The sequence below is a fragment of the Buceros rhinoceros genome, unplaced genomic scaffold (genome assembly GCF_000710305.1).
Source record: "Buceros rhinoceros silvestris isolate BGI_N320 unplaced genomic scaffold, ASM71030v1 scaffold23250, whole genome shotgun sequence".
In the NCBI taxonomy this organism is placed as follows: domain Eukaryota; kingdom Metazoa; phylum Chordata; class Aves; order Bucerotiformes; family Bucerotidae; genus Buceros; species Buceros rhinoceros.
The window spans coordinates 23256-37094 of NW_010390494.1; positions in this window are offsets into that span (position 1 = coordinate 23256).

Genomic DNA, 13839 nt, shown 5'->3' on the forward strand with positions numbered 1-13839 from the left:
TTGAAAGAAGGCTTATCCATGGCACTAAGGAATACTGGTTTTGATTCTAGAGTTGAAGTGAAAGCTACACATTCTAATTCTCAGTGGACAACACAACACAGATTTGTACCTAACTGTAAACTGTATTTTACTTTTTAAGAAGTTAAGGTAATTTCCAGTAGTGGAAATGAGCAGTTGCCATTTTCAACTACTATATGATTTCCAATATGATTTGCAAAACAGGAAATCAGAACAAACATATTTATAATTGTGACAAATAGCATTACAGTTTATAAAGTGGAATGTGGTAGTATTTGACACTTTACTAGGCATTTGCTGAGATATTTTGGTTCATACACTTTTTTAAAAAAGGGGATTCATTGTTTAGCTATTTCTATTGTATTAGTAATATAAATATATTGATAGCGTAACATATATATGTTATATATGCGTTTCAATCCAGGGAGACCATCTTTTGTATTAGGTGTTTTCTTGGGGTCTGTGCTTAGGTGGTGCTCTAACACCTCATAGGTTTGGTGTCTATATATAAGTTCTCAGGAGTGATGCTGAGTGGTTTTTACAACACTTAATGATAAGCTGCTGAAAAAAAGCACAAATCCAAGCCTCATTAGTTGAAGTCATTGCTAAATAATTTGTAATCTCATTTTCTATGCTTTGTCTTTTTATGTAACAGTAATGAAAATCGTGTCCGGTTAAAACCCTAGACAAATTTCAAGTTGCCTCAGTGGGTTTTACATCAAATACCATGAAATGCATGAAATTACCTCTGCAGTTTCAACAGCATAGTTTACTTCAGTGCTTCCAAACTTCCTGTTTTACGTGGAATTATGTAATTTCTTCTGTTAATATGGTTTTCAGCAACTTGACGTGGAAAACGGTGAGATGTGTATCGCTTGCTTTGCTGTCCTACATTTACTGACATTAAGTTCTTAAATGCCTTCTTGATGTCATGAGCTCACTCATATAAGTCTTCAGTGGTGTCTGATTATTTTCATGCCTATAAATGCCCTCTGTCCATGCTCACACAATCTTCAATCTTTATTTAGAAATACAGAAGTAATAGTGAAGAAAATATTTTGGTAATAATCTTTTTTTTAAGAAACAAAGAATAAACAAATACTTTTTGTTTGCCTTAAAGAAGCAGTTTTTCAGCTTGTATTGCTCTGCCTTTATCTTTCATAGATGCTTTCAAAAGACGTTTTTATATACAATGTACTGTTAAGCCAGCTCATATTTGTACCCAGTGAAAGCCTTGTCTATTTACAAGTAATATATTTTGCCTTAATTGGCTTACTCTGTAAATTAGTTGAATAAATGGTTTTACTAGAGGACTGTGGCTGTTTTAAAGGTTTATTTTTTTAACACAGCTGTGAAGAATTTGGCACATACAGTTTTGGCACATACTGAAGAGCCTATCTTGTCTGAAAAAAAAAACAGAACAAACAGAACCTGACTCTTGCGATCTTGAGGCCTCTCGCTGGGAGCATTTCTTTGTATCGTAAGCTGGAAGAATGATACAGGAACTTCTGTTTGCCATCTTTCAGTAAAGATGTCTTTGCTTTTATTGTAATTTTTAAGTTTGCAGTGTATAATACGTTGAATGCTGCCCTTCTGTTCCCTGCTTACAGTCTCCTCCATGATGCAAAGAAAGAGGACATGAAATCATCAGTAGACTTACGTGCCCTGGCATGAGTTAAAATTAAAACTGAAGAGGAATTTCCTTCTCCCTTTCCTGCTTTTGGCCTTCACTGTTTTTCAGAGGTTGTAAGAGTGGAGGCAGAAGACAGCTTCTCATTTTGCAGCACCTTGTTCATTGTGATGACACTGGCCCAGCATTCCAGCTATCTTATGAGGCTGCTTATGTGGCATAATACTCCAGGGCTGCCCTGGCCTGCCTTAAAGAATTTTTAGGTCTCTATTCTCCTGTATAAATTTGCTTTCTCTATGCCAAAATGAGAGCGACTGCCCAGTCTTCTCACCGTGTAGTTTGTCCTCATGATTTGCTGCTGTGGTATGGTGGTCAAGTGAAATGGTCTTTCTCCTTTCAAAATCTCTGGCTCAGTGAAGGTCTTTTCACGTAGTTTTAACTGCTCATCCAAGAATTTAAAATGCTCAGTACGATGAGTTCTCTCCTTTTACTAAGCATTGATTGTTTATGTATTAAAAAATAATATCCTCACATAAAAGCCAGGAGCCCAGCTTCTTCCCTGAGAGACCAAGGAAAGGGAGAATATCTGCAGTATGCTCTGGAAAGCTAATAAAATCTGAAATTAGTTTCTACCTGAGTGAAGGCTGTTTTCAGTGTCTGGGGTGCAGTTGGCACGGATGAATTCTGGAGCAGATTAAGGTAACATTCAGCTTTTTACCATCTGCTGTGGGCAGTAGCAAGAGAGCAAGCTCAACAGGTAGGACACTGACATCTGGTGTTAAATTTATGTTGAAATCAACTTAGAAGAGCAGGTATCAGAACACTTTTGGACACGTAAAGGCAATTCTCAGCTGCTAGTCATTGCTATAGATACGGCTGCTGAAGCTATTTCTGCTGCTTTGCGAATGGCTGTTTGCTCAGATGTGAGTGTCGTAAACAAAAGATCAGGGAATCTACACCACATTTGAAGATGGAGGATGTTGAGAATTGCTGAAAATGGTTTCTGGGGATATCTCCAGAAGGGATACCAGCTGTGTTAATCGATGTGTTTTATTTCTGCGTTTGGAATTGCTGTTCTAATTGCAGCAAGTGGTACTGAAAGCGGGTTTTTGATGTCCATGGGCTTGTTCAGTACTCTCCAGATGTTGTGGAGGTACTTACTCAGCAAGGAAGTATACGCTGATAAATAAAATTGTGAAAAGAACATAATTGGGCCTGACATGCTTCTGTTGCAGCTCCTGCCTCGCTGCAATCAAATATAAAAGCCCTGTGATTGTCAGTGAGCAGAACACCAGGCTGTGTCTGCATCTGTAAGCCAGCCAAAATGCTGTAGCAACTGCGTGCTCTGCTGTGGTCGTGGTGGCACCGATTGCTGCACATCTTTCTAACGATACTGTAATTTCATTCACTGCACGTGGTCAGTTCAGTTCCTTGGGGCTGGAATGTGGCAGATGATTGCACCAGTGCTTCTCCACGTTGCCTAATTGCTCTCTGATGACTGACAAGTGTGTCCTGATTAAAAACCTTTATATGCATCTATGCCAAAATAGGAAATATGTGTTTGCCCATTCTGCTACCATTTTTAAATATTCTTCCTGTTCGCATTAATTTGAACATCAGGAAATTCTGTACTCAGCTCGTTTGGTGCTACTTCACAAGAGATGGCTCAGCTGAGGAACATCCCATGTAGTGACACAGCTGAGAACTTTGATGGGCTGAGAGGTTCCCAGGAGCAGAATGAATTGTGAAAGTTGAACCTGACTGCCTGTCTGGAAAGCTGGGAGGCCAGACCTGAGAAGGGAGATTCTCAGGCTTGCTGCAAGCACTCAGTTTGCCTGCCTGCCTGTCTGGTTCAAACATTAGTGTTTAGGAGAGAGTGAAATATTTAGACTTAGTTTTATCTCTTTTCCCCAATATTCTGGTCGCATATTTAGTATATCCATTCTGTACAAAAAAGAATACTCATATTTTGGGAAATGCCTATAGCCTGCTCAAAGTTAGTCAAAAGAGGTCTAAGTTGAAGGCTTTGCAAAAAGAAGCCAGATACTTGTCTCGGAAGTGGTATCCTCTAAAAGAGGAATGAGTGGCTACCAGTTAGAGGTGTGGCTGTGAAACCAAAGTGTGCATGAGGTGACAGCAGAGGTGAGCTCGCATGTGTTAATTGTATTCTAGCTAGTGCAGATGGCCACAGGAGGAAAAACACAGGTGGATTTGGGGCTGGATACTTTTGGACTGGTTGATAACTCCGCAACGAAATCCTTGGCACTACGTTTTCAAAGCTTCCTAGTTGTGTCAAGGTGCAGGTGACTGTGTGTGCTGTATTTCAGCCTTTATCATGTTACAGTGCCATGCCCTGCCCTAAGAATATACAATACGGAATACGTGCCAGGGTCAAATTCAGTCCTGTTGCGGTTGATTTGATTTCACTGAAGATACTGCAGCCATGAATAAGAGCAGCTATTACTTACTCTTTTCAACTCATTAATGTATGTAACTACTTTACAGAACAAATACACTGTCATGCCTTCTCTGTAGGATTAGAGAGATGAACTTCAGGCATGATGTCACAGATCAGGATTTTGAAGAATAGTGTGACTGGGTTATCAGCAGAGAAGGGCTGGAAGTTCAAGTGTGCAAAAATTGCTTTGCTCAGACAGTGTTTTTTTTCCTGGACTTCATTTGCACAGAGTCAGCAGTAGTATGAACAGTGTTTTGCCTTAGAAAATATATGGTTATCCCAGCTCATACGCTGTGGCCTGAGTAAGACATTGGCTTTACAAGCAGCTCTAGTGGCTTAAGGTGTTACAGCACTTGGTAGAGGTTTCTGCCCCTGCACATTTCCTAGTGGAATAAGCTCTTTCTACTCACAGTCAGATGAAGTTACTTTGGGCTGCTCTCAGGCTCTGTTTTGGCTGCAGGTAGGCCGAGTTAGAAAGTTACTGCTCTGGGCTCAGCACCAGTTTTTTCATTACAGCACCATTCAGAACAGCACAGCTCTGTCAGAAAAGGATGAAGTATGTAAGAATGTGAAAGCATTCAGGAGAGTACCGGAGAACCGGGAATGTCTAGGGAGGAACAGAGGAGAAGGTACAGCAGGTAATTGTCTTTTATTCAATGCCCTGGATGCAGAAGATGGTAGAGTGTAGTTGAGAAGTCAGGCAGGTATATGGAATAACTTGGGTATGTCTGCTGCTTGTGTTTTTGGCCAGCTTTAGTAGAACACCAACACCTATGTGCAAGTCTTGCAGAAGAGATGTTTAGCACAATTGTGGTTCGGTATCTGTGTTCAGTAAGTTTACGAGTTGGCTTTGATGTTGACCCTTGTATGGAGCACAGAGTAGGTTTTTCAGTGAATGTATTTCAGGTGGAAGGTTTTTGAAGAACTGTAAATATAAACCCATGAAAATTAGCATTTTAGGAAAAATTCTTATAATACTTGTAAAAGTAGGCTTTTTTCATAACAGCAGGATGTGCTAAATAAACTTTGCAGATGGAAAATAAGAGTTTATCACTGAACAGAATTCTCTTTGAAAGATAGAATTCTGTGGGTCTAGTATACATTTAAAAATTTTTGACCAAGCAGATTTTTTTTAAAAAAAAAAAAAAAAAGGCTTTCTTTTTTTCCCCACTTTTGCAGATGCCAGATTGAGTAGCAAATGAGAACATTCTGTATCCCATCAAAAATTCAGATTTTTTTTAAAAAAAAAAAAAAAAAAGGCTTTCTTTGTTTCCCACTGTTTGCAGATGCCAGATTGAGTAGCAAATGAGAACATTCTGTATCCCATCAAAAATTAACAGACTTGGAAACCAGAATAAAACAGCTTCAAACTTGGTTGATTTTCCAGCGTGGGTTTTAACTGAAACAATTAAGTTTGTCTGTAATCTATGAAGAACTCACATTTTGACATCCTGAATCTCAGAGCCATTTGGCTTTGAATTTATGGCTCTGTTCCATCCATAGTTACACAATTAAGGAAAAGTTATTCGCATAAAAATAATGGTGTATAGAGCTACAGTTCCTGAAAGGAAAAAATGCCAATTGATTTATTGTCTCATTGTGCAGAACTCGGTCAAAGCTTTAGGTATTCCAGTCAGTTGACTTTGTAAAGCAGCCGTACCGTGACCTAGCAATTAAATTGTGAATATACCGTGCTGCAGAGGAATAATAGGTCCAAAAACCACTGAACTGCTACTTCTGAGCTAACACAGTGATTTTTCATATACTGGAATCAAAGTAGATGTAGTTTTAAAAGGGTTACAGGCAAATTTTAAAATCTTTTGTGTTGAGAAAATTACTTCCAACTATCTTTGCGTTCTACAAGTGTGAGTGAACGAGCCATGGACTTCCCTGTAAAATGGGGAATTACCTCGTACAGTAGATGAGAGAGCAGGTGAGTTGACTTTCAAGGTTGTGATGGCTTTCTGTGGTAAAAAATTACATAGTATGCTGTGTAATGTCTGGTATTAATCACAAAAACATGCTTTCTGTAAAAATTCACCCTGTGACAGGAGTGAATGTGAATCTTTACATTTTTTTTAAAGAACTGCTGCTAGAAATCATGCAGCAAGACTTTCAAACTGCTTTTAATGTATTGGTAGATCAATGCAAACAGCATGTATTTGATAAAGATAAAACTTAACTAATGTGGTAGCTTAGTTGTGAACCGTGCATTGAACCACTGAGTCAAATTTCTCCCTTGATTTTCTTTTCTATTCTATCAAAAACTCTCTGACTTTCAAGTTTTCACTTGTAAGACACTCCAACTAAGCCTTTTCATCTTGTGCAGATGAGTAAACTGTGCTTTAAATTTTATAGGAGTTTTTCCTAGTGAGTTTCTAGGATTTGTGATTTCCTAACTTCTCATCTACCTTCTTTTCAGTTTGGTAACAAAAAACAGTACAGCTGCTGACCTGCTTGTATGCTAAAAATTGATTAATTATGTCTTCTGGTGAGTAAATGACTAGATAAGAGATACGGTCTTAGTTAAATTCTCTTGACTGGCTACATTTAGCAACTTGGGACAGGCTGTGAAAAGAACGGCATTTAACCACAGTGAGAAGAACCTTAGTTTATATTTAACACAAGTGTCAAAGAGGGAGCTGTTCTGTCTGCTTTTACAATAGACCACACATGAATGCATAGTACTTAGGGATCATTTTCATGACTAATTCTTACAGTTGAAGGAACAACTGTTGCAAATAAGTGGTGATTGTTCCATGAGTTCTTGTGAAAGTGCAGGAAATTGTGTAAGGAATTCTGTGTAAGGAAGAGTATTTTTACCATTAGTGGGATTCTGAAATAGCTGTGCCATCCAACAAGAGGTAAAAAACAGTATCTTGCAGAGCAACAGGTTTAGAAAGTCTTCCCACACAGGCCAAACAGTTATCCTGCAAACAACAGAGTATTTGAGATGTTGCTGTGGGATGAACGAGTATAGTTATGCACATGAAAGGCAGATGCTGCAATTTGTGTTTTGATAAAATATACTAAAACCAAAACAAAATCAACAAACTTCTGTCTGAAGAGGAAAGGACAGGAGATTATTTGGTTTTTAATGTAATGGAAGCTATCGTAATCCATAATAGCATTGTTATGTGGTTCTGATCTGTGAATCTCAAGGTGTTTATAAAAACGTACACAGGCTGCTCCGAAAGTAACGCCTCCTATTTATTTCCATGGAAACTTCAACAGACGCACAATGACACTATTTGACAGAGCAAATTCTCATCTACAAAACACTCTTTTTTGATACAGTCCCCACCAGTGGCTGTGCATTTTGGCCAGCGATGAACAAGAGCCTGCATGCCACACTCGTTTAAACATCTGTGCCAGTGAAGGGGACCCACCATCACTGTCACCACTGCTGACATGCACCACCCACCGTCTCATTGTGCTGACACCCACTGTTGGGTCTCCATAAGAGTTCAGTAGCATTGATGAATGTCAATGGGTGCAATTTTTTCCATGTGGAGAAACTCAGTTACACCCGTTTGCTTCATACGCACTGTCGTGTCAGACACCAGGTTGTCAGACTGCCCCTCTGCTCCCGTCTGGCACGGCAACAAAGTTCAACAGAATATTGGCGGGGGGGTTCAGCCTCTACTGCCAGACCACCAGCATAATAAGATAGGAGGTGTTACTTTCAGAGCTGCCGTCATACCTGCCAATACATGAAGGATTGTGAGCATTATAAGCTCTCTGTGTCCTATGTAGAGGCGGTCTTTTGTATCTGCAGAGCTTATTTTCTTGGACATTGCAACTCAGTAATACCAGTAGCAGTGATACAAAATTTGGTCTTAAATTGATAAATCTAAAAATTAAAATTATCACTGGGGATAAGGTGTAATGGTTTGGGTTTTTTTGAAGTGCTACCAATCCCATGAATAAGGATTCACAGCAAGGCAGGTTCTCTTACCACCAAGAGCCAGTTTGATAAGTGAGCAACTTTGAACCTCTGTAAACTTCGTAATGAGCTGCAATTTCTTCTTGCTTTCTGGGTTCTTAAGTGCAAGGAAGAAACAAAAGCCAATGCTTGCAGATGCTGTGTCTGATTTCAGGTGAATTTCAGAGTTTGTTTCTGGTTCCCAAGAGCTGTAGAGGAATCTACCCATGGAGGGAACAGTACTCTTGCCATAAGAAGCTGTGGAAGACCTAACTGACGATAAAGTATGTAGTACAAAGCTGAGGAGGAAAGGGGAGATACAAGCCTAATTTAACATGGTATAGAATAAAATTATAAGGATGAGGAGTTGAAGCTGTGCTTTGGGGACGCAGGATAAAAGCATGCGGGCCAGAGCTGGTGCAAAAACCCAGCCACTCGTTATGATGGCAGGTGTCACCATATCTTCTCTTGCCACTATAACTATCCAAAAGAACTTTGGAGGCCATTGCATAAACGACTTTGCTTTTCTTGCTTTTATGTGGAGGACTGTCTTTGGTACACTGAAACAGAATAAAGGCTAGCTATTATCTGAGGTGCGTGAAACAGCACAAGCAAAGTCATCACAATACTAGCATGAAGTGATGAGTGTAAATAAACAGTTTTGGACAAAAGAAACAAAAATCATGCTACCTCGTAAGTTCATTTCTAGAAGTAAAGTTTCCCCTAGTATGAAAGGGGAAGTTTTGTCGTTTTGCCCACAAAATACCTTCGTAACTTTTCTGAGTGATGTATTTAGTTGCTATCTTAGTTACCTCTCACTGCAGCCTGTTCATATTACCTACAATTTATTCTCTGTTTTCTTGATGCAGAAGCCCACCTCTTGCTCCCATTTCTCTCAAATGAAACATGACTGGTTTTAGTCAGGCTCTCAAGCCTTTGCTAGTTTAAATCAGTGTTGTTTTATTAACGTAAGTGGAAACGTAGCAGTTCATGCATGCTGATGAGGTAGCTCCCTGGTCTCTTGATTTTGATTCTTTTATTTGGTCTAATTTAAAGACAGCAGCTCCTAAGATACTCTCAGAGTTCTGCAGAACTGGATAATACCAAAACATTGCTCTCATACAATCAATGGAACAGGAAAAAATGTTTTCATTGCAATTTGTTTTGACTTTTGAGTTATGGCAATACCGGAACAAACTGGATTTGAATCCACAGATTTAAAAGTTGAATGAAACCCACAGAAACCTAGGCTTGCAAATGTCTTATAGTTTTGGGAACTGAAGAGAGTTCATACGCTGCCCAGTATTTTGCAGCCTCAGAAATTAATCTGGCTATTCAGTGGTTGTAATCAAAACCAAACTTCTAGTTAATGCTAACTGAATTCATCTGGCATTAAAAGGAAGTGTTCAATAAACACTGTTTTGTGCAAGCAGATCTCTCCAGTCAGTGTTGACACGTTTTCAGGTGAAGTTGAGCAGAACATCCTGCCTCTGCTAATACGGCATTCTTCTATCTGAGGAGTTGCCTAATTACCTTTAAATTTAGTTTTAAAAGAAAGGCATATTTCTGCTGATTTTTAAAAAGCCATTCAAAACACCTACTCAGAAAATTGCTACTTAAAGAGGAGTCTAGCAAATTCCTAGTAGACTGGTATAGTAGTAGGCTGATACGAATAAAACAGTTGCTGTAATGCAGTTTCAGTGCATTTTTATTTACTTAGGTTTGTATTGTGAGGGGGAAATATTTCTTGGTCAGGAATGCAATTATGTATTATACACATCTTCAGTGCATTAGGCACTGCAGTAGGGAAGCAGCTCAGAGGCAGAAAACATAATAATCACAGAATTCTATGGGGTTGGAAGGGACCTCTGGATATCATCTAGTCCAGCCCTCCTGCTAAAGCAGTCTGTAAGCAGCCACTTATGGTTTTGCATGCTTTACCCAGGTATCTACATGAAAGTGACTCTTGCTTGCAAAATTATCAGAACAAAGATCAGAACATCTGTCCATGTATTTATTTATAGTTATCCCATTGTGTTTGAGTACCCTAACACATTAAAGACTTTTATTTCTTTTACTTTATTCAGACTATTCATGAGAGGTTACAATGAAAAGAACACAAGTGTTTGACATTCCTCTGATGGGATGTGGGACTACCAAGCAAGCTAGATCTCTGTACCTGTAACAGCAACCCCTCTCAGTTTGACTACAGCAGTGTTTTGGTGATGATATGTTTCCCACAGAGCAAATTCTTGTGTTCACTTCTTTCTTTGTGTGTGTTTAGCACTATTCGTGTGACAGCCTTAGTGCTGGAATTTCTGGGTTGCACATGCCATGTACTAGGCTGAAGGCAGTTGGCTTCTGTGTGCTCCTCTAAAAGAGAGGTTAACTACTACAAAAGCAGCCCTGTGATTATCCCCTCCAGGGATACCAATGCCGAGGGAAAACTCAATAGGTGCCGGTCCCCTGTGTCAGGGATTGAAGCTGGTTTGAAGCTGGTGCAGCTGCATGTAGCTGGTGTGTCTCTGCTGAATGTGAATGTTTGCATAAATCTGCCATGTTTTGCTCCAGGGCAGAAGGTTTTACCATGGCTTCTTTTGGGTGGATGTAGGCATTATTTCACAAGCACACCTGCTGAAAACTTCTAAATAAACACAATGTGAGGCATGTGATATATATGAATATGATGTGAACATAGTCTTTGTGACTCCTAACTTTCTCACACTAGTTATGCTATCTCAGACTGAAGCACTGCTGGATTTTTTGTTGTTCTGGGTTGGTTTTGTTGTTTCATTTTGTTTTTTAACCAGGACACTTCTATGATTCTCTGTTTTATTTAGAGCTCCAAACTCTTGTTATCTGCCATCAGCTTATGAGCAGCAGAGAGCAAGACAAAAATAATCGCAGTGCTTCTGACAGATTTGTTTGACTGTGCTTCTACCTCTCATTTCCTGATCGTGTTATTTCAGCCATCCTAGTCTATCTTTCTATTAATTTGTCCTCAATTTAGTGTGATGCACTGAAGCTCACTTACCTTCATTTCTTCTTTTAATTCTCCTGACCTTTTTTTACTGGCTTGCATTCATTTTAGGGAAATCCTACTGCTGTGGTCATCCTCTCCCTGGATACCGTTAGGGACCTCTTAATTCCTCCAGCCTTTGACAATGTTTCACTCTACCCTTACTCTTTGGAGAATGAATGACTCAACAGCTCAGACAAAGCTTTGTGCTCTTTTGGTCCTCTACCTTTGCCTTCAGCACCTGACACCAGCGAGGAGGACTGAGCTGACAGTCACAGACTGTCAGAGGCTTACAGCTTCAGGTTTTCCTGACACTTTTCTGTCTGATGTTTTTTGCCATCTGCTTGAGGAGGTCTTCATATATAGCAAGGAAATACTGTCACTTGGGACATGCAGCTAAGGAGTTGAGACTGCATGCAGAAAGCAGTGTTGTTCATGCAGTAACCACCACATTAGAGAACGCACGGGAGACAGTATGCAGCTCCAGTCCAAGACAAGTCTTTGATTTCAAAACCCCGTTTTGGGAAGGTTGTCACGATGGTTACCCATTTCCTGCTGCTGTTTGGATCCCCTGCTTCAAACCTGCCAAGTGAGCAAGAAAAGATCTGAGGATTTCCACGGAAGCTACATGTAGATCCTTACATAGATGTTTTTTGAATCTTATTCTTCATTTCTGTTATCATTAACATAAGCAGAAAAAAAAAAAATGGGTGTTTTCTGAATGATTCTTGTATTGTTCCTGAAAAATAAGGGTGGGAGAAAGGATCATATTGTGGTTTTGGTTTGTGGTTGAGTAATGGTTCGACTATGCAGCCAGGAGAGCTAACAACTACACATACTGCAGTACATATCAGCTGCAGTGTCAAGTATGCTTTTGTGAACTAAATCCTAATAAATCCAAAAGTATTAATGGGCTCAGAAAGAATCTAAGGGAGTGGTATAATGTGCAATTAATCACAAAGATGCAAATAGAACTGTATCCCTTAACTACCTCTGCTAGCACAGAGGCCTCGTTGTAGGCTGACTGGTTCTCGAGTTACTTTGTTTAGGAGTCTGCTGCTGACCAGTGTCAGAAATAGGATGTATAGCCAGAGGGAGCTTTGACCTGACCTGGTCAGGTGGCCCTTGAGACCTTACGTAGACAGAGAACTGCTGACAAAATCCTCTAATAGTCTATCAGAGAAGCTGACTAAGAAAATGTGTTTTCAAGTTTCTCTCCATAATTTTCTTTAAAACCAGCTTGTATTCTAGTTCCTATTCATGAGTTACTGCAGAGCTAACAGGTATTTGCTTTTTAACACACTCTACAGAGCAGTATCTATAGCTGTGTGACCACATACTCTGATCATACTTTGTTCAATTCTTTCTTCTGAAAACAAATGCCTCCTGGCTTCCTCCTGTTTGTTTCTTAAGTTCACCCTTTTGCTTGCTTTTAGCAAGTTCCCCACACCTGAAATATTTGGATTATACTCCTGTATAGCAAATAGCCTAACACTTCCCATTCATTCCTTTTCTCGCTTCTCTGACAAGATAGTGAGAAAGCAACTAAGTAAAAGAAGAAATCTGCACCCCAAAACTTACAGCCTAGATTGTGTGTGATTCCCCTTGCATCTCAGATTCCTTCAGGGTTGCACTGTGGGTGGAGATTCAGTGATGGACTGGAAAGCAGCCTTGTTAGGGTAGGATCAAGTAAAGAAATGGTTCCCGTTTTCCGTGAGATTTGGTAGGGTGAACTCCAGGAGGCGATACCACTCTGCTCATTTTTTGGTGGAGGGGAGTAATTTGAGCCTATCTGCTGTAAAGCAAATCCAGATCTCAATTGTCAGCAATGCCAATTCTCTAAACCAGCCTAAATCGCTATCATTACAGACTTGTACTGTCAGTTACTGCCTCAGTAAATTATCACTAAAATGTTTACGGAAATACGTTCATCAGACAGGACTGCTAAAAGAAAAGTTATAGACAGGCATTCAGGGGGTATGAGAAGCATGGTATAAAATAAAATTAGGATATATGCAGGACTGATACTAACCACAGGTAAGCAGTCCTGAGTTTAGCAAGAGACTTTGTGGTGGAAGAAAGAAATGTGAAAGGGCTGAGTGAGGCTATGAAAAAAGGATCAAGTGACTTTGGATGGGAGAAACCTGCTTAGGGGCAGACTAGGAGAAGCAGAGGAAAAAAAAAAAATATATATATTGCTTGATCTTACTGCCACTGAAGTTTGGTAACACACCTCCACTTCGCATGTGCAGAATCAAACCCACAAAATAGCTGTTGGAAAGTGGGAGGCAGGGTGAGAAGTACAGTCAGCAGGACAAGTAGTCAGTCATGCCTGTTTGGAAAGCTGATGTGATGAGAATTACCACCGTTTTGTTGCAGCATAGGGCTGTGTAGCCTGAGGGTGGCACTGCAGCTGTCGGATCCCTTCCTCTGTGGTCACACTGCACAAGCCTGTTCATTTGTCAAGGTCACGCATAAAATAACATTTCAAGGCTTTTGCTGGCCACAGAGTAGTAACCTCTAAAAAGTCTTTTTGTTCTGGCTGTTCTGTGCTAGACAAACTGCACCAGATGTCATGAGGCAGAACACAGTGTGGCATCAGCCAGTGGTGCTTGTGAGCGTGCTAGGGGTTAAACGTGCTGAAGGGCTGTGCTTGAGCCTCTCTCTCCATTCTACTCATTTATTAATATAAATGTTGCCTGAAGACCAGTTTACTGATGCTTCTTCAACAAAGAATCCTCCTAATCTGTTCACCACTGACACAGCCCTGTCTAACTGGTAGTTACTGG